Here is a 21,467-nt window from a genome sequence, read left to right as displayed (position 1 = left end):
TTTTACCCAAGTTTCACAAAACATTTTCTGGAATTTGTGTATCGCAGCTTTTGCAATGACTGTAGAAAAAGACAGGACTGAGCCACAAAAGGAATGAACTTTTCCTGGATAGACCTACGAAACGTGGTCAATAGATTGCATTCGTCCATGTTTTGACTGACCAGGGCTACAGGCTGCAGCCAAATGCTCATATTTTGAGAGCAAATTTGGAGATCACGAGACAAAATTTCACATGTCCTGGTTGTGAGGATGCTAACTCGCCAAGAAGCTACAGTTCAAATGCATTATTATGAATGCCGATCGTGAGACTATGTAGAAAAAGCATGGCTGCCGAACAAGATTCGCTGTTGCTATCCAGGGTTTTCCAGGCATATCATCAAACCAGGAAGCCGCCATGTTGGAGATACTCACTGCTCAACACAGAACTGTACTGAAGGCGACTCAGCACCCAGCATTTCCTGGAAAATACTGTCATGTTTTGGACTGTATGAATCGTTCTGATCGTGAAAAACAGTTTGAATTTTCTCGACTTCCAAAGGTTATCACAAATCAAAGAGAACAATGCCAGAAGTTGTAGAAAGAAAGGAGGCGCTTGTGCTTAGTGAAGCTGAACTGTGGATAACATCCTAATATTTTGCTCATTAAAAAAAGAAAAAGTATAGCCTAAATGACTTTTAATTTGCATTATATTGCTGTGGAAGATACCAAGATGACTTGGTATAACAGCTCCCTGACCCATCCAGACACCAGCTGGTCATACGCCTCCAAACTCTGGTAACATTTCAGGTCCTCGCGGTGTGTGGACTAGGCGTTTACCCACGACATGGAGCCAACTCGTACCGGTCTGCACTACCAATAAAGCCCTCCCTCTCTGTATGTCCTGGCACTCCCAACTCGTTTCAACGAACCTTTCTGTTTTTTTTTGCGTTTTACAATCACACTCCATTCACAGTCTATGGGGGGTGTTTACAAAAAGTGTCTCCAACACAGCAGCTTCCGGGTTGGATGACGCGCCGTGAAAACCCTCTACATGTTCTCAGCCACGTTCACGTTACTCACTCGCAAGTGGGTGTGCTGGCAACTTAGATTGTAATAACTGTGTGATCAAACTGTGCAGCTTGATGCTGTCGGAATGAAATCTTAGTGAGTTGCTCACAGCTGTTTTACAGTAGTTTATCAATGTTGCTGAAAAAATAGAAAATCCAATGGAGTTTGATGAGCAGCAGAAGGAAAAGTGCAAAGTTCCAGCAGGATTTTGGAGGCAAAAGCGAATGACAAACTGAAGGCACAGGAGGGCACTCCTTGAATGTGTCAGGACCTAGGATGTGTTTGACACTAGGGAACACAAATGATCCCATTACAGTCTGAAATTCTGAGAAGAAACACTGATGAATGCTTAGTTGTTGTGCATGAACAGTGGCATGCAGGGGTTTTGGGCAAAATTTCAGTCAACGTGTAAGAGAGCAGAAGAGTAAAATGTGAAAGTAAATGATTTTTTTACCCACATCTTTTCACTTTTGTGAATGACTGGGATTATGAATAGATCAACCGTCCTTTTAAGAAACACATTTAAACATCTATTAACTAAAACACTGTCCAGTGTACATGATATATCTTTTTTTCCTCTCTTTTCTTTGGCTGAGCGCTATTACGCACAATTTCAATCCGAGAACTTGAAGTCGCATCAATTCTGACCAATCCAATTAAGGCAACAATGCCTTGAATGAATTAGCACTTAATACAAATACAGAGCGTTTTATCTTGTTTTCGTGCGGGTGAACGTGTACGGAAGACAGACTTTGAGCCTAGTCAATTAAAGTAAAAGAAAGGCCCTGAACAAATACATGGAGACTTTAAGGGGAAATGTTGAAGATGTATTAACCTTGTAATTGCCTGTGTGAAATATGCTCCTGCCGTAATGAAATTTCCCCCACTAATTTGAAAAAATTGGTGAAATCTCACCCTTTTGCCTTGTGTTTTCCTTTTTAATTGCATTGAAAACTTCAATCTCCAACACCCCCACAGCTTTTATGGGAGGAAGGACCAGCTCTGAACAACCACATCTATTAATCTCACTGTCCTTTATACGAATTAGCATTCAAATGTGATCGGCTCCTCTGCGGCACTGCCATTGCTTGTAATTCCAACAAAATCCCTCCTATGCAATAACTACAGTGCGCTTCAAGAACACGGCCACCTCCTTCCCGCTTTGAAAAGTATTGATTTTTATTTGTTTGGTAATGAGAACAATTAGTCTTTTTCCTGGCCCCTTCATCTATCACCTCGGTGTTCCTGTGCCACCTCGCTGTGGTCTGTTTTCAAACCAATGTCCACTTACTGGGGAGAGAAGACAATAACAGAGGCCCCCATAAAGTGAGTCCAGGTGCAGAGGGGGACAGTGCTTCTTCATTTTATATTGCAACCATTTCTATACGAGCAAAGAATGACTGCAGGGCCATTACGTCAACTGTCTTGACAAAATAAATGGAAAGGGTTGCAGATAAAGCTGAAGAAATGATGAGAAGTAGTTGCATCATATTAAAAATGATCTTTTAATATGCAAAAAATATCTGTGAAGTTGATACTTTTCTTCCACATTTTGATGTTATTGATGTTTGTGACATGACGGCAATTATATTTAGTTTAGTTTTTTTAAGATGAAGACTCGCCATTTATGATGCCACAGCACTGCCATGAGAAACAAGCTTTTGTCTGACACATCTATGGTGACGCCGATCAACTTCAAAGTCATCGATGGCACAAAAATACAAAACAGGGATTTTTTTTTTTTTTTCCTCACTGTTGCATAAGTAATGTATGACATCATGGCTATAAATTCACCTTTGAAACTGGCTGGATGATCAAACCTCATCCTCTTGAGGTCAGCCTTGGATCTGAATGGCAGGGCAAGCCTCAAATACATGAAGGTGACAAACTACATCATGCCCTTCCATTAAATAAAATAAGATCAAATGAAATGAATGTTCATGATACATGTTCAAAAGATGTTAAGACAACAAAAAGTTAAAGAGAGCCGCTGATCAAAAGTCTCCTCATTGATCAATACTGTTGAGTATCCACCTATCTGAACATCACTGTGTCCTTCAATTACAACAGGAATATCGAGACTCATATAAGACTCACACTATCAATAACACTTGGGTGAAAGACTTCAGAGACTGCAACATTGCCCACTCACACACTGCATGTTGCGCTCTCATATTAGATCGGTAATTCAGTCATTGCGCCTGCTTGACTCTAATTGATATGTTCACAAGAAACTGCCACGCCCCAAGTGTCTGATAACGTGTCATAAAACGTGAAAACACATTAAAGCATTAACATCAATCCATTAAGATCACTTTATTTTCCGCTGCAGCAGCAGAGTGGCAGACGTGGTCGCGCAGTAGCCATCAGGAGACTTTAGCCTCGATAAACCAGCGGACTGACAGGGTGATGTGTGACTGAGTGACTGACTGGATAAGTGGCGAGCTGGTTTCTCAGTGTGTCAGTTTGTGTTTGTACACGAGGGTGCGTGTATGCATGCACGCTGTGCACGTGTGTGTGTGTGTGACGTCAGGTCCTATTTCAGCTATGGCCGTTGAGGAATGAAGCAGTCTATTTTTCTTGCTGCGCTGCCTGAGCCTTACTTACCCTAATGATGTATAATAGCCTGCAACTACACTTAACCTGAGCATTACTGTGGCAAAGACTGAGTGGAGGAAGCAGTGGCACACACATATTCACACAAAGGTCTAGTTTTCTGAGAACGCTGTTTACCAAAGGCTGCAAGGGCAGGAGACGACCAGCTACGCTCAGATATGAAAGACTTGCAAATAACACTCTATCAAATCAAATCTTAAGACGTCCTCCTATCCTGCTTTTCTGTACAATTCCTCCCCTGTGCATCCTGATTTATTCTCACGCCACAAGCTAAACCATACCAACATTCTGTGACTATCATCTCTTAATGGATGCCAGTATGTCTTCATACATGAAGCGTAAATTCCAGTCCATATCCTGCTTTGTATTAACCGACATAGGAGAACATGCTCAGCAAGCACCTGTGCGCTCCACGAGGGACATGATGAATGCATGTACATGTGAAGGGTGTATTTGTGTGCAGGTCGGAGACAGTGGAGAGACAGTAAATGACAGAGTCACGTGAAGCGGCTACTGTATGAAACCTCAGATCTAATCAATAGGAGTGAGGAGGACGCCAGGCGCCAGCCAGAGGGTCACCACTCATCACTTGGGTCAGCGGCGTGCGCGCACACGCATGCACCCACACACACAGTGTGTGAGGAGCAGTGCACAGGGCACACCGCTAGACAGAACTATGAGGCTATAGAGGATGGGTCAGAGAAAGGTTGAAGCACATTGCGATGGATCGATGGAGGAGATTGAAGGTGCTCCGTAACACCAATGGAGTCACATATGTTCAGAGCACAACTAAGCAGGCTTAGCATACGGGTCAGGGGGTTAAAACAGCCTCACACCACGGTCGGGAAACATTGACAAACCATAAAAGAGGTTAAGAAAAAGACTAACTTTGATTCTCCTGTCTAGACTACGGTTTGGGCCAAAACAAAATCTACCAATGCATAAAGCGACGGCAGGAAAATGGCAGCAGAATAAAATGAAAAGTATAACAAGTTAAAATGTGCTTCACCTCTACACCAGAGAGACACTAACAGAAAGATGGACTGCGTCTGGTGGCATTTACCCCAGTCCTTTAATGACACTGGGAGGAGGAGTGGAAACACAGGCACTGTTATTGAATTATTGAAGGCGCGCAGTGATGTATAAATCTGCCATCGAGATGCCATACCGTTGCAACGCGGTGACACACACACACACACACATAGACACGAGGAAGCAGCCATGACGACTGCAGGCTTTGACTGGTTGACCTTGAGGTTGTTAAAACAAGCTCTCCGTCAGCTTTTCTGCAAAATATGTTTACCTCGCGAGGGGAAAAAGAGAGAGACAGGGAAAGGGAAGTAAAAGTGCCGGTGCCCTGTGCTGACATTACCGGAACAAACACAGCGACTTCATCAATTCTTTTAGATTGTAATAAAAAAGGGGATGCTGCAGAGGGAGAAATAAAGAAAATATGAAGCGCATCTTCTTCTTAGTACACCGCGCCATAGAGACCACTGGATAAGAGTCAGGACAAAAAAATTAAAATTTGATCGCTGGAGAGCCACAACATACATTAAAAGAGATTATAAAAGTGATTTCCTCAAGACGGCTGCTATACACTAGTCGTATATGACCCTAGTGATATGCAATATTCCTATATGTGCTTCTATTTATATGCATGGTGTATGTCGTGTGCTGGTAAGAGTGTGAGGGTGCCCTGTGTGTCTGTAGCCGAGGGGAGGCTGCTTCTTATTAACATCATCAGTCTGCATCATTACTAGGCTGCCTGGGTTGGGCAGCAGGTGCTACAAGAGTGCCAGGGTTACAAATGACCATGGGACCTTTCTGGGAACACACAGAGTTACACAAGCACAGACAAAGAAACTGAGATCCCCTCTGAAATACCCAAAGGGAACGTAGGGTCTCCAAGTCGATCAGTTATTGACTGGTGAGCGCTTGGTGTCTGGTTTTGACCTGCGGTGGGGGGCATCCATTTGACTGACAACAACCTTTTAATAAATTGTGAACTTGGATTGGACTTAATGACGAAAAAGTTCCTCCAAGGTGTGTTCAATATTATAGATATGCACATGTAAAACCATAAGACTGATGAGCAACATTCCAAATTTGTCCAAATTAACTCTTAGGAAGGATCAATTACACACCTGAAAATGGAATTTTCAGTGAAAGCAGGCTCTAAAAAAAGAGACTCAGATGAATGATCCATGAACATGAACACACAGTAGATCCCGGATATTGACAGATGGATATGTTCACCAGTTGGGTTTATGCTGATAAATCATGCTTTTATATGGTGTGTAACCTGAGAATGTAATAAAAGCTATTTGGATGGGGACGACCATCTCTCAGGCGCCTCAATGGCACCACGCTTGACACCAAATATGTGTCAAAGACAACAGATACTTAACACAGCACTGCTATATCCAACACACTATACTTTTATGGATTACATAAAACGTCCACATATGACATTGACAAACCATTTCACATGCAACTGAGGCGCTGTAATTTTCCCCAAGTTCTTAGCAGTATGAATACTGCAATAATAGTTCCTAGCATTGCTTGGTGCATGAAGTACTGTATGTAATACTGAATGTTTTCCCAAGCTGCAGTGCGGGACAAACATGACCGTTTTATCAAGGCCACCAACACATTTCTCATTAATATGAATAGGCATGTTTTGGTCCTCCTTGAACCACTTTAAGGAACAAAAATGGCTGCTTCAAAAACTTGACCGGAGGTCATAATGTTATAGCCATTTGGTGTACACATTCTAAGTTTTATATCAGTTGGATTTGGACTGGTTGGTGTATCAATTGAACCTACATTAACACACACATACAAAAAGCTATAGCTAAGAATAATATAGAAATGCTGAATGTAGAATGAAAAATAAGCAAGAGATTCACCACAGGAAAATGATCTTATTCTGTTCTGTAATACAGAAACCGCAGCAGAAATTAACGTCCTTGGTTAGTTAGTGCTGTTAATTGGGCATGCAAAATTAAAATGTTAAAGTCAAGGCAGGCTGGAAACTCAGAGACCATTTGAAATTGACCTAACACAGCATGCCGTTTCCCCTTCTTTCACTCTGCCTCCAGTGACTCCAAAACTAATAACCCCCTCCCCTAACAAATCCCCCAATGAAGCCCTCAATATGAACTGTCACATTAATAACACTGCACTCGTATTCAAATTTTCTGTCGAAAAGCTAAAGAAAGATTGAATGCCCTGCCGTCGCACGGCCAAAGATTGAAGACGTGTCTCATTGACATTGTTAAAAGTTTATGAAAATATATGAATTCTCAAACGTGGCGAGCCTCCGTGCAGCTTCACTCCCAACACTTCTGTTAGAGACCGCAGCTTTTAATCAAAATGATTGAATACCGCAAGTTTGGATTCAGGGATTCTAATAGAGGACGGATAAAGTGTCACGGTCCAGGGGTAGTAAAACCACATGGGATCACACATGCATGCATAACAGCTTTCCAACATTACAATTTATTTTATTCTTAAGTGTCTTTGTAACTGGAAGGTTTAAATAGTGAAATGTCTGTTTTCCAAGGGCAATACGTGTATAGTTTGGCAGTAGCACATACTGTACTTTCTGTGTTCTACCGCCTTAAACACAACTTGAATGTGCGTTAGACAATGGTAATTAAATACAGAGAAGTTAAGTGTAACATGAGCTTTATAACTTATGTACAACACAGCATAAACATACACAGGAGACCAATGACTTTGTTATTGGTCCAAAACGTAAGTCAATATAGCGTATTAAAGGTACTCTCTCATTCAATTTTGGCAAGGGTAAGTGCCAGCATCTCGAAGTGGACAGAAGTTAGCTTAATCCTACGATGACAGCTAATGATGAGATCTTAATCATGTTTCCATTCCATTTAAACATTACCTCAAATGAATGATGAGTTTTCGACAAAAACAATTTTCAGCCAAAATGACACTCTCTGTGTGTAGACCTTCACCAAGAATTTCATTTTCACGTAACGGTGCTCATAAACAACAGAATTTTTATTTGGCTTACAGCAAATCTCAAGTGTTTTGCTACCACAGAAACAGACAGAAGAACTGCCAGGTCTTACCATTACCAGACAACAATGACCACTGACCACAAAATGCAATTCCTCTATTGCCCTCACAAACATAAATTTGCGCCTTAATTTGAATACAACTGAAAAAACTTAATGTTAGATTAGCCTAAATTTATAGCCTATACTGCAAGTAAAATTAGTTTAAGTGAACGGTTGGGCTTCTGCATAGCAGGCTTCTATATTCAATATATGTGCAATTGATAAGAAAACAATGATAAACTGGTTTTCGTCTCTCAATGTTAGAAGTCTGACCTGGAAACTAGGTAAAGCATGTCAATATGAAAGTGAATTTGTGTCTATATTTTTATATACAAAACAGAGCTATGCGCTGTTCCTCTATGTGTGTGGCCGCTGCATGTGGGAGGGGTTGCCCAGTGAGTGACGTCTCTCCAGAAGTGAAGAGGTGCCCGGTGCGTGTCCAGCTCTGAATGTGCGCTTCTGTGCAGTTTGGCTGTGACAAAGTCATAAACCAAGTCACGCTCTGTCCCAGACTCGCCTCATCCCTGTCCCAGCTCCAGCCCACAACAGGACATCAAACCCTGGAGTGAGCGCTCCAGCCTCGGAGGTGTGGAGAGCGAGCTCCTCCCCTGTGACACTCTACCACGGTCCAGTGCGGAGACAGGAAAGGTTTTACACCTCAATATGAAGAAAAAACAGTCAGTAAATGTAGCTAACGGGACACGTCTGCATACAGAGGCTGCGTTATCAATAACAAAGCGCATCGTGGGTCAGCTGATCGGTCCGCGCAAGTAATCTCGAGATTTTTGTTAGAACTCCGATTTGTTCGGTCCGGGGCGTTCAAAAACCGAGGTTCCACTGTATATATCAAATGCCATTTAAGGTATCAAATTATACAGATGTAGGATGTGGGTTAAAAAAAAAAGAAAAAAAATGAAATTATGGACAGGTGTGCGCTTTTCCAAATACAAAATGTATTCATCTGATATTACATTGTATTATGTAGTCTCAACTTCGACCATATCATTACAGTCAGTCACATCAAACTATAGGTTCGGAACAGTCGTTGGAAGACACTGTACATCTATCAGTTGTACATTTTGTGTTCCACACCACTAGAGCGACAGCACCACGGTGACCCTTTCCTTTCCAGAGTAGATGGCAGACAATGAATGATTCTGGAATGGAGGATCATTATTGCAGGTCTTGACAGCATTGAATGCTATGTGGCAGTCGAACTCTTGCTGTTACAAACCCTGCCACTGACAGGTGGGCTGCAGTGAAAGCCCATCCTGTCAACGTTAGAGATGCAAAAACATCAAAGCTGGAATCTTCATGTACTTTCCTCGGTGGCTTTCTAAAAAGGCTCAAGAGTCACAGCTATCATTCTCATGAATCACCCCCCTCCTCCTTGATTCGCCTTTTCATTATCTCAACAGCAAGAAAGGAATGGGGGGGTGAAGGAAAAAAAAAACACGAATGGGAGATTGGAGAGGTCTGAAGAGGTTTTCAAATCCAGTGAAGCCTGTCACATTACAAAAACATGTCGCTTTAAACTAAATGTGAAATATCAGTAATTGAAGCCATAAATCCACTGTTGTGTTCCCCTCACCTCCTCCTCTTCTCATGCCTCCCTCTTTCTAGCTCGGCCCAATCCCTCCCCTTGGTCTCTTTCTTTTTGTAGGGGGCTTTTGATGAGCGGTAAATTGGAAATTATTTTGTGTTGTAATGTTGCTCTGAAACGTCTTCCCATTACCATGCGTCAGTCAACACTGACAGTGAAATTACTCAACTGTCAATCTGGCTATCAAAGGAGGTAGGCACGAGACGGCGGCGGCGGCGGCGGTGGTGGGGTGGGGGGGTGTGCAACAGAAAATGATCAATAATAAGAGGGTGACACAGCGCTGGGAGGGGGCATAAGAGAAAAAAGGGGGTGTTGGAATGGGGGTATGGTCCATCATAATGTCACTGTTGTGACTGAGCGAATGAAAGCTGTTGTGTAATTTTGTTGTCATTATTATCCTCTTCAGGAATATTACTTTGTATATGCGTGTGTACGTGTGTGCGCCACTTGTTCGGGCACCATCTTGCGGGGGCAGCAGCAAATTAAGCGTAATTGCAGTTAAGCGACGAAATGAGGGAGACATGTATAGAATCAAGTAAATGGAAAAATGCCTCTGTATGGCAGTAAATTACAGTCTGATCAGGGGCATGCGACCCACCTTGTGAATGCATGTGTGTGTGTGCGTGTGTGTCTTCCTTTGTACACATTGCATGCATATGATAATTAAGGCGACGCAAATGAGCATCAGCGATACTCAGAGCAATTCAAAACTGAATTATCGACAAAAGTGCCTTCATATTACAAGGCATCAAATTTGACAGTGGGCAGCTTTGGTATCACCGGCACGCGTTGCGCAATGGACGCGCTTTCATTATTATAGCTACAGGATGTGTTATTGTTATGCGAGCCTGTAATGGCTCCTGCGTTGAGACTGTATCAAGAGAGAACGCTCGAATGCAAGAGGAGAGTGAGAACTCCTTTATTGCTCAATGCTAAATTAATTGCACCAATTATTCACAGAGAGAGTTGTCTCGTGGCGGCCTTCGGGGGGCAAGGCCCTGACCACTCTCCCTCAGTTTTAATTGGCTGTCCTGTTGAATAATTGATTGGAGACAATGTGAAATGGATGGGAAGGTCCAAGTGTCTTTCATCACAACAGGCCGGCCGCTCTGACAGCTGGCCACAAACAAACTCTGCTGCTGCTGCACGCAATAAACAAACCACACACAGCTGAATTTCCCTCGGACCACTGCAGTGTAATTAGAGGGGCAGATATGAGTTCTGCACAGGACACTGCCCTCTGCAAGACTAACATGGTGTATGAGGCCAGGGGAAGCGATTCTGACACGACTGCGATCCGGCTGCAGTGCAGCAAGGCGCCACGGTATCATTGTCAAGTGGTGTTAGAGCGTGACCGGCTCAAGCTTTACGGAGAGCTATTGCTCTGCTGATGTCATCATAGAGCTTTAACCTAAAACAGTTCTCATTGATCTTCTTATTCTTCAAAAAAAAAAAACATTTCGTAAAACTATTTGTAACTAATCATATAACTCGTAATTGTATCCATTATTTATCCTTTTAATTTTGCTACAAAAAATGTACTAAACTATAATGTTTAATATACTTGTAATACTGTAAAATTTGTAAACAAATTTACTGTTGCTTTGAAGTTTACATCTCGATGCAACTGATGAGTGAATTTGAATTAGTTACTGAAATTTTGGTCAGAAAGCAAGTACAGTGGTACGTTCGAGAAGCGAATTGTTCGATATCTGAACCAATTTTTTCCATTACAATGAATGGAAAAAGAAATAATGCGTTCCAAGCCTTAAAATAGGCTTTTGTAGGAGTGAATGTAGAGTGTCTGCTGCAGGTGCGCTGTTCCTCTATGTGTGTGGCCACTGCATGTGGGAGGGGTTGCCGAGTGAGTGACGTCTCTCCAGAAGTGAAGAGGTGCCCGGTGCGTGTCCAGCTCTGAATGTGCGCTTCTGTGCAGTTTGGCTGTGACAAAGTCATAAACCAAGTAACGCTCTGTCCCAGACTCGCCTCATCCCTGTCCCAGCTCCAGCCCACAACAGGACATCAAACCCTGGAGTGAGCGCTCCAGCCTCGGAGGTGTCGAGAGCGAGCAGCCCACGGTCCAGTGCGGAGACAGGAAAGGTTTTACACCTCAATATGAAGAAAAAACAGTCAGTAAATGGAGCTAACGGGCCACGTCTGCATCCAGAGGCTGCGTTATACACAATAACAAAGAGCGTCGTGGGTCAGCTAATCGGTCTGCGCGCGTTATGTTTTTTCCGTCTTTTTTCGTTCGAAATCCGAAGCAAAAAAATCTGGAAATTTTAGTTCAAACTCCGATTTGTTTGAATTCCGGGACGTTCAAAAACCGAGGTACCACTGTATATAATTTGATTTTTGAAATAGAAATCATGAATACAAAAAGCACTTAAGGTGCATCCCTTCACCATGGAGGTAGAACCTGAACTCTATATTCAAGATTCAAGAACCGTATTGTCATTTTGTCCACACACCAAAAACTTTTTGGTGGCTCACAAGATAAAAGAAACTGCAGTGGTGAAAGCACATATATTCTAACTACTAATCAACCAGAAATAGTTGTAGTTTATAGATATATATAGTAGTTTATCGCTGGAGTTGTTTTCTTTTATAGAAATTACTTAAAATTAAATATAAGTAATGAAGTGCATTACAAATGCAATAATAATATGAGTGTAGTGTCTATAAATATGTCATTTGGTAAGCACAGTTAAAGGTATTATATGATTACAGTTTTTTTAAAGTGTATCACACTATATAACAGGAATGTCATTAACTTGAATGGGAAATGTTAAGGATAATAAGTACTGCTTCACACTGAGCACAATGAAGCTGACAAAAGGCAGGCTCTATTTTAGAATTTTGCAATACAACAAAAATAATTGACTGGCTTATTTTTGTATTATGTTGAAGAGATCCTATTTTCCAAAACACACACACACTGCTATCCTCCTGCTCAGAAATCAAAGACTATTAACTCCTTGTGCTTCAGCAACAAAACAGATGTAAGATTCATGAGTCTCCGCTTGAGACTGTTGTCTTTGCCACAGACTAGTAAAGAAACAATTAGTGCAGAGTTAGCTTCACTGTCCACCACAATCAATAGTCCCTGATGGCCTTCTGAGCCTATTGACTGAAGCCCATTCCTCCGTGTGACCCCATCTGTAGCAGGCAACAGCCGCCTCAGTCTACACGTCTAGATCAGAAGCAGGGCAACCAGGTTAAACACAAGCTGATCCATGCAAACAAGCACTTCTTCATCCTTCTGCCTTAATCACCACTCACATGCAAATGTGACGTTAAACGTTACAGATATAAAAAGCTATTTCGCCAACTTAGACACAGATTCTTAGGGTATTCTCAAAGGTAGTATCTTCCTCTCAAAGTGTTAAATGTATGCCAGCTGACTTAAACACAACATCTTGTACCAATCATCTCACTTAACAGCATCCAGAGTGGCACAGAGGCAATCTGCTGATGTTACAGTAATTGTCAGAGTTTGCGATTGTGTCCTGAAAAAAACCCTCCTCCTTCCCTGGCGTACGGAAACATCTGGAGCAGTCCGACTCGGTGCTCCGCTGCCTGCTGTGATGAGCGGCTCCTCTTTTCTGATGGCCAGAGAGAGGGAGGGGGAGGACAGGTTGGTGGTGGAGTCGCAGCAGCTGCAAGAATGAAGGGTCGGGCCGTGGTGAACAGGTGTCACTCCCACCGATGGGCTGCCACCGTGGGCCCCAATCTGAGCCCCGACCTAACCTGCACACCCACGTAGACCAACAGAATTGTCACGGTGAACAGAGCCGCCATCCCTCACCTCACGCCCACCGTCCTCCTCTCCCTCAGATGGCGGAAGAATCTCCGCTCAATCTGTCTGCTGGGCCCACAGATTGACATACAAACATGCGCTAATTTGCAAACACAAACGCCTGTGCATATTCATAAGGCTGTGAGCATATGACGGCACGAGCAAAAGCTGGTGGATGTACGCAAACAAAAACACGAGCGCACCTTTGCCCCGCTTAACTACTCTTTTGTTTATACTTTATTTTGCTCAGATCCATCCAAACAACATTAAATAAATTAAAATCCTCTTTTTTAGCTGCATGAATAATTCAAATGTCAATCAACATTCTGCTCACCTTGAAGCACTGCAGAGCAAAGTCTGTAGTCAAATCTGCCGAATTTCTAGAGTGACATTTCACAAAAAAAAAAAAAAAAAAAGATCGAGCAGACTGTCTGCTTTAAACCTGAACACGAGTTGAGAGGCGGGGTCAGGGCCACTGAGACAAAAGTCACACTACAATGACTGTGTTTCACTTTAAACTTTACTGGTCACAATGTGCTTTGGATCACCCGTCCTCAGCAAAAGGGTTTGAAAGTGAGCGTCAAGAAGGTTAATAATGGACTTAACTATTGGTGAGGTTGTAGAACAGGTCAGGTGTGTCTTGAACAATATTACAGCTAAGGGAGATGGAAAAGTGGAACAGCAGTACGTCACCCCCCAGACTACCACCAACCTTAAATATACTCATAGCTGAAGTTTCACCATTTGCTGTTACACATATCCTGCGATGGAAAACACCTGCTTAGGTGAAGGCATTTTTAGCTCAACAAATCCAACACTCACTCACTTTCTTTATATCAATCTATTCAGTTATCTCTGCCCTCACAACCTTCTACACCACTTTCCTGCCTCAAAAGAGAATATAAAGAAGAAGGGTGCAGGTGTTTGTACAACACAACCTCCGCACCTTTTTGCCCTGATACCTCGTTCATTCCCCTCCCTCTTGCTGTGGTGAGGAGGGCAGTAATTACTCTGGTGTCAGCGTTGCTGGGTGCGACTCCTCCCCCCAGCAAGGGGCGGCGGGCATCCATAACCCATCGTCCTGCCATGGGGTAAACGCTGGGCCATCCATCACGCGCCCACTTGACAAATACCTTCCATAATAGAAGTTTATTTTTATGGGAGGCTGAATCAAGGACTTTCCCATGCATACAAAAACGTGTCAGAATTATTTATTGCTTGTGCTGAGACGCACAATATGTCATATCAAAGTCCCATCCCGCTTACCGGCGCTGCTGGAAGCTGTCTGCACTTGGCCTGTCGATATCTTTGCTCGCTATCAATAATGTGGAACACCGCCACGATAAGCCTCAGGATTCTGAGGTCATATACACACACACACAAGCGCATAAGCAGGGGAGCTGATAACACACACGCAGTGGCTGCACGCACATGCACCGACAGTGACATGCAAAATACCTCAGATGATGACATACATAGATGGGTCCTCAAATGCAAAATAAATGCAGGCTATGACAAACACATACCCATGCTGGGAGTCACTCAAATACCAGTAAACAAGAAGATGAAATGCATAAAACATTGAAGAGATGATATCACAATTTCACACCTGTAAAGACAATGGCAGTATGGGGAAAAGACTATTGCAAAAATGAGAACATATAAAAGTAGCTAAATCTAAACCTGTTGCGATGAGACTACAGTGTGTCACTCAAAAAAACAGCGTCGGTCAAAGAACAGGCGGAACCAGGGGAGTTCAGCTGATCTATCTGTCTGAGTGTAAACGCTGTGTGTTATTCCATGCTAGGTGGAATAATCTCTCCTTGTATGAAAGGAAAAAAAAGAATAACAACTTGAAGGAAATCCCAACACTGCAGCTTGCAAATCGGAAAGCTGTCAGTCATTGTGAGTGGCAACCCCTTTCGCCCAGAAAACCGCGATGAATTGGTTTTGCTGATAAGGCCCTGCCATCACAGCAACAACATCTGACCAAAAATGGGAGTGGGGGGGGGTTGGTGGTTTATAAGAAAATACGAGCAGCTTTTCGGTACGCCACTTGAGTGCTGTCAATCAACATGACTGGCAGGCTCACATGTCGCGAGTGGAGAGAGCAGCGGAGGAAGAAAATAGATTAATGTACAGAAGAGGGATCTGCGAGGAGGGAGAGCGACAGCATTAAGCCTGGCTGGGAGAAAATGAATAAATATGATAAATATGATAATTGAAATGATGAGATTTTGCTATTTGGTATTGGATTCCGCTATGTGCCTAAGGGGATTAGTCCTTCATTCACATTCATTTTCACTCGTGTTCCTCACAAACACACACTCGCACATGCATTAACTCAATTTGCATACCTAAAAACAAAGATCACACATGTAGATTACAATTAAATAATACAATTGAAGGAGCAGGTTTTAGGTCGCGCAAAACTCCATTTACGACGGCCATTGAGACAGCCGGAGGAAAAGTTTCAAGAAACACAAGGGGGGAACAAATACAGCCGGTTGCGGTGGGAGAACTTTGTCCTGCGAAGACAGAAGATGTATAGCTCAGGGTAGATAGGAGCAACAGTAAATGATTACCTTTTTACAAACTGGGCCTTTGTAATAAAATGTGTTGGGTGGAATATTATCAATTCAGCAGGCTGGTGAAGATAGCATTTCTGAAGCCACAACGAGGTTGATCACTATCTGGAGAGGAGCCTGAATCTGTATTCCTCACTACAGGTCGGGATGCAGGAGGGAGAGGGGGGTCGTAGACCTGTTTGTGTGTATATGGGAGTGAGCCATGTGCCTCTCCGAGAGAGACATCGTCCACCAGGGCCTTTAATGCCCTCAGGCCCTGCTTTGACACGTCCAACCTCTATTTTCTTACCAGCAGTTAAAGAACGACAAGACAAGAACTATAAGTACAATAATGCACTTTTGTAAAAGACCATTTTGTCGATGTACCACTTCCTTTGATGACTACAAACATTTTCTGTTCTAAAAACTAGCATTGAATGACAAAGCAGTCTATTCTAGTTCATTTATATATTATTTGTTTGTATTTTACTATGGTTACTAAAAACAACTTAAGTGAGCAACATTAACAACTTGGAAGTGTGGGGCACCACCCACTCTATTAAGTTGTATAAATACAGCATATACTGCAAGTGGGACCAGCTACAAAAAATGTTTTTTTCCACCGGTCACTTTTATGATATGGGAAAGTGTGACTCACGCTAAATTCTCAAACTTATTTTTTCCATTTCATTTTATCCTTGTACGTATGAAGTAAGTCACAACCTGGCTTTGCGAACTAATTCATTTGTTTAACTACGATCTCCGTGTGGGTAGTTGTCACTGTCCTTTAATTAGCCTATAGGGATTTCAAAACTTGAGACATGGACGAACACACACATGCACAGACACGCACACCAACCCTACGAATACAGAAAAAGTCACATAAGGCCCCTGTTTTAGTCCAATACATAAGCGTCCATACACATTCCATGAAAAAAAAAATAGGAGAAATCAAATGTTCTCTAAAATTTGAGACAGGAAGGGAAAAAAAAGCATTTAAACTGATGAATTAATGTATTAAAGTACTTCTGCCGATTTAAAAAAAAAGCATTTTTGTGACCCCATCTCCTCCACATGTGATAAAAGACAAACCGTCCAGCTTTTCTACCTCGCATCCACACACTGACAGAAAGATGTCAGTAAACAGGCAGCAACGAATCCTGCACGTCTCGTCCTGCATTTTGAAGCAAAGATTAAACAGTGACCAGATCTTCCCTTTTAGGAAAATGTCACAAGTTTGAACTTCAGTTTGCCCAGCCCCTCTCCAAACAGTCCTCACATGTATATAAACAAAACTCGCCACTGAAGGAAAAATACAATAACAGCGGTAGGGATAGTGACTCGCTCCAAAGGAAATAAAAAGGGCACTTAATTGGGGTCTGATAGTCTAAGAGGCAGACCCTTTCATTACCAACTCTGCACATTGTCTTAAATTAGCCCACTGATGAGCAGCCAGGGGATTCAATTATGCTGGGCGAGAAATAAGGCGGCCCTAATAGGCTAGTGCATCAGAAAACATGGGACTGGGACGGGTTAAAGCATTGGTAATTGGTTGTTTAGTTGGGAAAGTTCAGCCTGTTGGTAATTAGAGACGGTGTGGTGTTTGAAGAGCCACCAAGTCGACGACACGCACAGGGACCAAGAAAAAAGCCTGGAAAAGGGCAAAGATCAGAGTAAAACGGTGATCGGGAAAGTGTTGTTGTGCTGAGAGTGGGAAGCCAAATCATGAAATGTGGGCAGCGAACAATTCCACTATAGATCAGTACCCAAATATCTCTTGTTCTGTCGTTGTATGTTGCATGTTTTAGGCAGCTTAGCAGCTGGTGGTAGATGGATATGTGTAGAGGTTTGAAGTGAAGGAGCTGGTGGCCTAAATTATGGATAAGGCTTTATAAAAGAGGGCTTCCTGTCTTGTCCCATATTCAGTGTCCCATCCACAAAGAACAGTCCTGCCCACCAGCATTCGCTCCACGTGTCACTCAAAAGACGTGCCTGTGTGGGTTCACTGCTTGTGTATTGTGTCAAAACACACAAGCACACTGCATAATAGAAAAGTCCAACTTCTCATACTAACCAAGGAGCGGATGAAAAAGTTCAGGAGCAGAAAATCAGTTAACAGGAAGTGGCACGAAAATGTCATTGTAGTGTTGGTCAGACACTTAGAAGGTACCATGCAAACTCCATTAAGAGTATGCGCAACACTATGGGTCTTTCAATGATTGAAAAATCAAAATAAAACTCAAAAGGTAGAAGACTTTATGTGGCCAAGGTATCAGACTTAGAGTCTAAGAGCTGTTGGATAAAGCGTACCATAGAAATGTTTTTATTCCTAACACAATTAAAGGCAGGGTATGAAATATTATCGAGGAACCCTATTCCCTACATTGCTTAATATCCCCTTTGCAACGCAACGGCAACAGCAACCAATCAGTTAAAAAAAAAAAAATTGAAATAATTGAGTCACTTCTGCTGGTTGAAATTACTGAATGGCCTTTTTTCGATCAAACTCCACTTCCATTTTTCTCACCCCTCTTCCTTTCAAACCACACCGTATTCAAACTGTTTTTCAAGATCACCAAATCCACCTTTACCATAAAGCACCACTGTCATAACCTACAAACACGTTTACTGATCTACAGTTCCACAGATCCTTCAAAGTAATGCATTTTGTGAGGAAAAATAAATCAACTGAGGAAATAAATCTGACTCCTTGATGACTCGCTAGAAACGTAAACTGAAATCACTGAGATACAAATTCCTTCTTTTGTCCGTCGCATCTTCCTCTTTTCTAACTGTTCTCAGAACTGCCATAATAGACGAAATAAAGGCATGTCATAAAATACTTATGTTTAGGTGACCTTACATTAATAGCTTGTAGCTGGCTATCTTTTCTTTGTTAATGAAATATTGCGCTCTGGTTCAGTAAAGGCACTGTGTGCTGTGCTCATTGGAACAGAATGACACTTTTTCATAAATGGCCATCATATAAATGCAACATATGGGAGGTGACACAAAGATGCAGGTTCATCACTAATGCTGATGACTTGATGTCCTATAGGTGTTTTTCAAAAACTGTGATGCATTGTTTTTTTCTTCTTCCCACATTGGAAAAAGTGTCACATATAACACATTGTTATTAGAAACAGATGTTGATTTTATCGCCGGTGTCTGTGGTTCCTTCACGATGTTGACACAGTGTCATATGCACTGGCATACCAGGACACATTTGCATGACATACACACCTGTCCTCCACTACCCAACATGCAGCTGCATCACAATGCGCAGGTTGAAACTCATGAGAGTAATGTTTCATTACATGATGAACAGAAGGTGAATGCAAAGGAGGGGAGGTAGAGAGGCACACAGATGCATAACTTAAGTAAAAGCCATCAGAACTGATATTTGTTTACAAATTTGTTTAATATGGGGAAATCTGTGTAAACAAATGAATTTGCCTGTGGTTGTAACTGTGTATTAAGATCATCACTTACGAGGCCAAGACTCCTCTAACCCTCTCCCGTAACCATCCATCATCCATTATTAGGGAAAATGGAATCTGCATAAAGCGGCAACAATGCCTTGGAGAAGCTTATTTGTACATTTTTTTTTCATGTTTTTGGGCACCAAGAAGGAGGTCATTACAAGGCATTTGATTCCTATGCCCACAGGTTATGCAATTACAACTTGAGATGAAAATTAGAGACATTTTTTTGAGCAGCAACCCCCAAACATCACCGACAAGTGAGTGTAGACCAAAATGGAAATATGCTTAATTTAACAAATTCATTCTCCTTTCACTGCACATGAAGGAGCAGCACATGTTCAACCAACTAACTTGTTACGTAGAGCAAAAAACCCAAACACTCAAAATACACCTGTAGCTTGGACAACAACACTTAAATCACACGCCCTACAGTTTCATTGCATTTAGTCAAATCAGCCAAGCTTTCTCTTCACATATCATGCCTTCCTCCTTCCTTCCATCCTCACATTCTAATCATCATTCCTCTCCATCACTTGCTAGTCTAATTCCCTCTCTTCCTCTCCTCGTTTGCAAAGGACCTCTGCTTTCATCCTTGAGAACGGCTTTAATTCGAAGTGCGACGCTGAATAAAGAAGGAAGGATGGCGAGAGGAAGGGGGTGGGTGGGAGTGATATAGGAAGACAGAGTCGCAGCAGAGACGTTGGGCTGTCAATCAATCCGATGCGAGAGGCTGCAAGGGCCCATGACTAGGCTGCGTTTGATCTGTGTCTTTCAAAGGAAGAACCGCGGGAAGGGCCATCACAGACAATTTGCCTCTTGCTGTTGGCCCTGGTGCCATTCTGACAGAGAGCAATCACAAGCAGGTTAATTCAACATCTACCTTCTTAATCTTTTTTCCCCTGTCTCTTTCTTTTGGTCTCGTTCTGTCGACTTAGATGAAACACTGCTCTTTCCTCTGCCATCCCAACATTTCTTTCTCACTTTTGAAACAGGCAGTGATAAGAAATGCACTTTCAATGTCTTTCCAGAAGCACTTATGATTTGGATGCCTTTGGACATAATCGGTCAAATATATGAGTTTATGCATTACAGGTGGATGCAAAGAAGGAAAAACAAAACATCTAGTCACACAATTGTTCAATCCTGCAGTCCGTCATGGGGTCAAATCTCTGCTGTTGTGTGAGAAGAATATGAATACCAGACTGTAGTCGGAGGGAAATGCTTCTATAAGACGACTGATCCAGACAGGAAATGGTCCAGAAAACTGAAATGTAAAATGCCCACGTGTGCACAGCCTATCTGGTGTCAGATGAACCTTCCATGGTTAAGAAGCAAATGACAGATAAATGGATGAATTCATTCGTAACGTATGACAAATGATTGGAGTACAACTACCATGAATGTATGACATCAGAAATATTGAGAAACCTTTAAATGCTGATAATTATTTTGCCCACTGATAATAGTAAAAAAGCTGAGTCATAACTGTTTCTTTCCGTCTTTTTCTAAAATACAAAATTTGGATAAATCAGTCAGTTCTAGAGGCGCAGCAACACCCAAGTGTCTCGAGTCAGGGCCTGCAGTCCAAGTGCACGGGGAGGTACTTTACTTTACTACTGGTTCACATGAATCTCAGCGTAGAATCTCAAAATCACACTGCTAAAGGTGGGAGAAACCTATTTTTCTTCAAACTATTTTTAATTTAGTATGTCATTTACAAAGAGACCAGTGTAATGCCGTGCATTACAGGAAAAGACAAATATTGAACATGACAAAAAGACATAAATAAATAAAAATTTAATTAAGAAATAACCTCCAGTATATAAATATCCTAAAAAAAAAAGCCGCAACAGCAGCTACTCTAATCCAAGTTATGAAACGAAACATGACTAAATGTAAACCCATACTAATTACTTGGGCTCTTTATATTGACCTTATGGCCTGTGGTGAAAAAAAAAAAATCCAAGTGTGTAATTACTATAAAACTAATAATAACAATGTACACTGGGAAATTCCGATAAAAGTGAACTTAAAGCTTGGACACACCAGGGTTGTCCAGTGTATCACTGACCACTATATATGAACCATATTTTCTTTGGAAGTCATTTCGATGTGTTTGTTTCAGATTAGCCAAAGGGTTAAGAAGGATGCACATCCCAAGGACACCAATGTATATAAGGACAAACAGAGGTGAAATGGTTTTGTGAAACGTAAGGAATGAATAAAGGTGTGTTCAAGTTAAAGGTCAGGAGCTGCCGG

At 42.1% G+C, this 21,467-nt stretch overlaps 1 protein-coding gene across 1 annotated transcript in view; it reads right to left on the bottom strand.

Moving 5' to 3' along the window:
- The window catches only part of znf407 (zinc finger protein 407), a 113,579-nt gene that overhangs the window by 9,479 nt on the left and 82,633 nt on the right, over window positions 1-21,467 (bottom strand). The window lies entirely within an intron of this gene.

This window comes from Synchiropus splendidus, chromosome 12 (genome assembly GCF_027744825.2).
Source record: "Synchiropus splendidus isolate RoL2022-P1 chromosome 12, RoL_Sspl_1.0, whole genome shotgun sequence".
Taxonomy (NCBI): domain Eukaryota; kingdom Metazoa; phylum Chordata; class Actinopteri; order Syngnathiformes; family Callionymidae; genus Synchiropus; species Synchiropus splendidus.
Note: the sequence above shows the minus strand (reverse complement) of the source record. Positions and strands in the feature narration are given on the sequence as shown.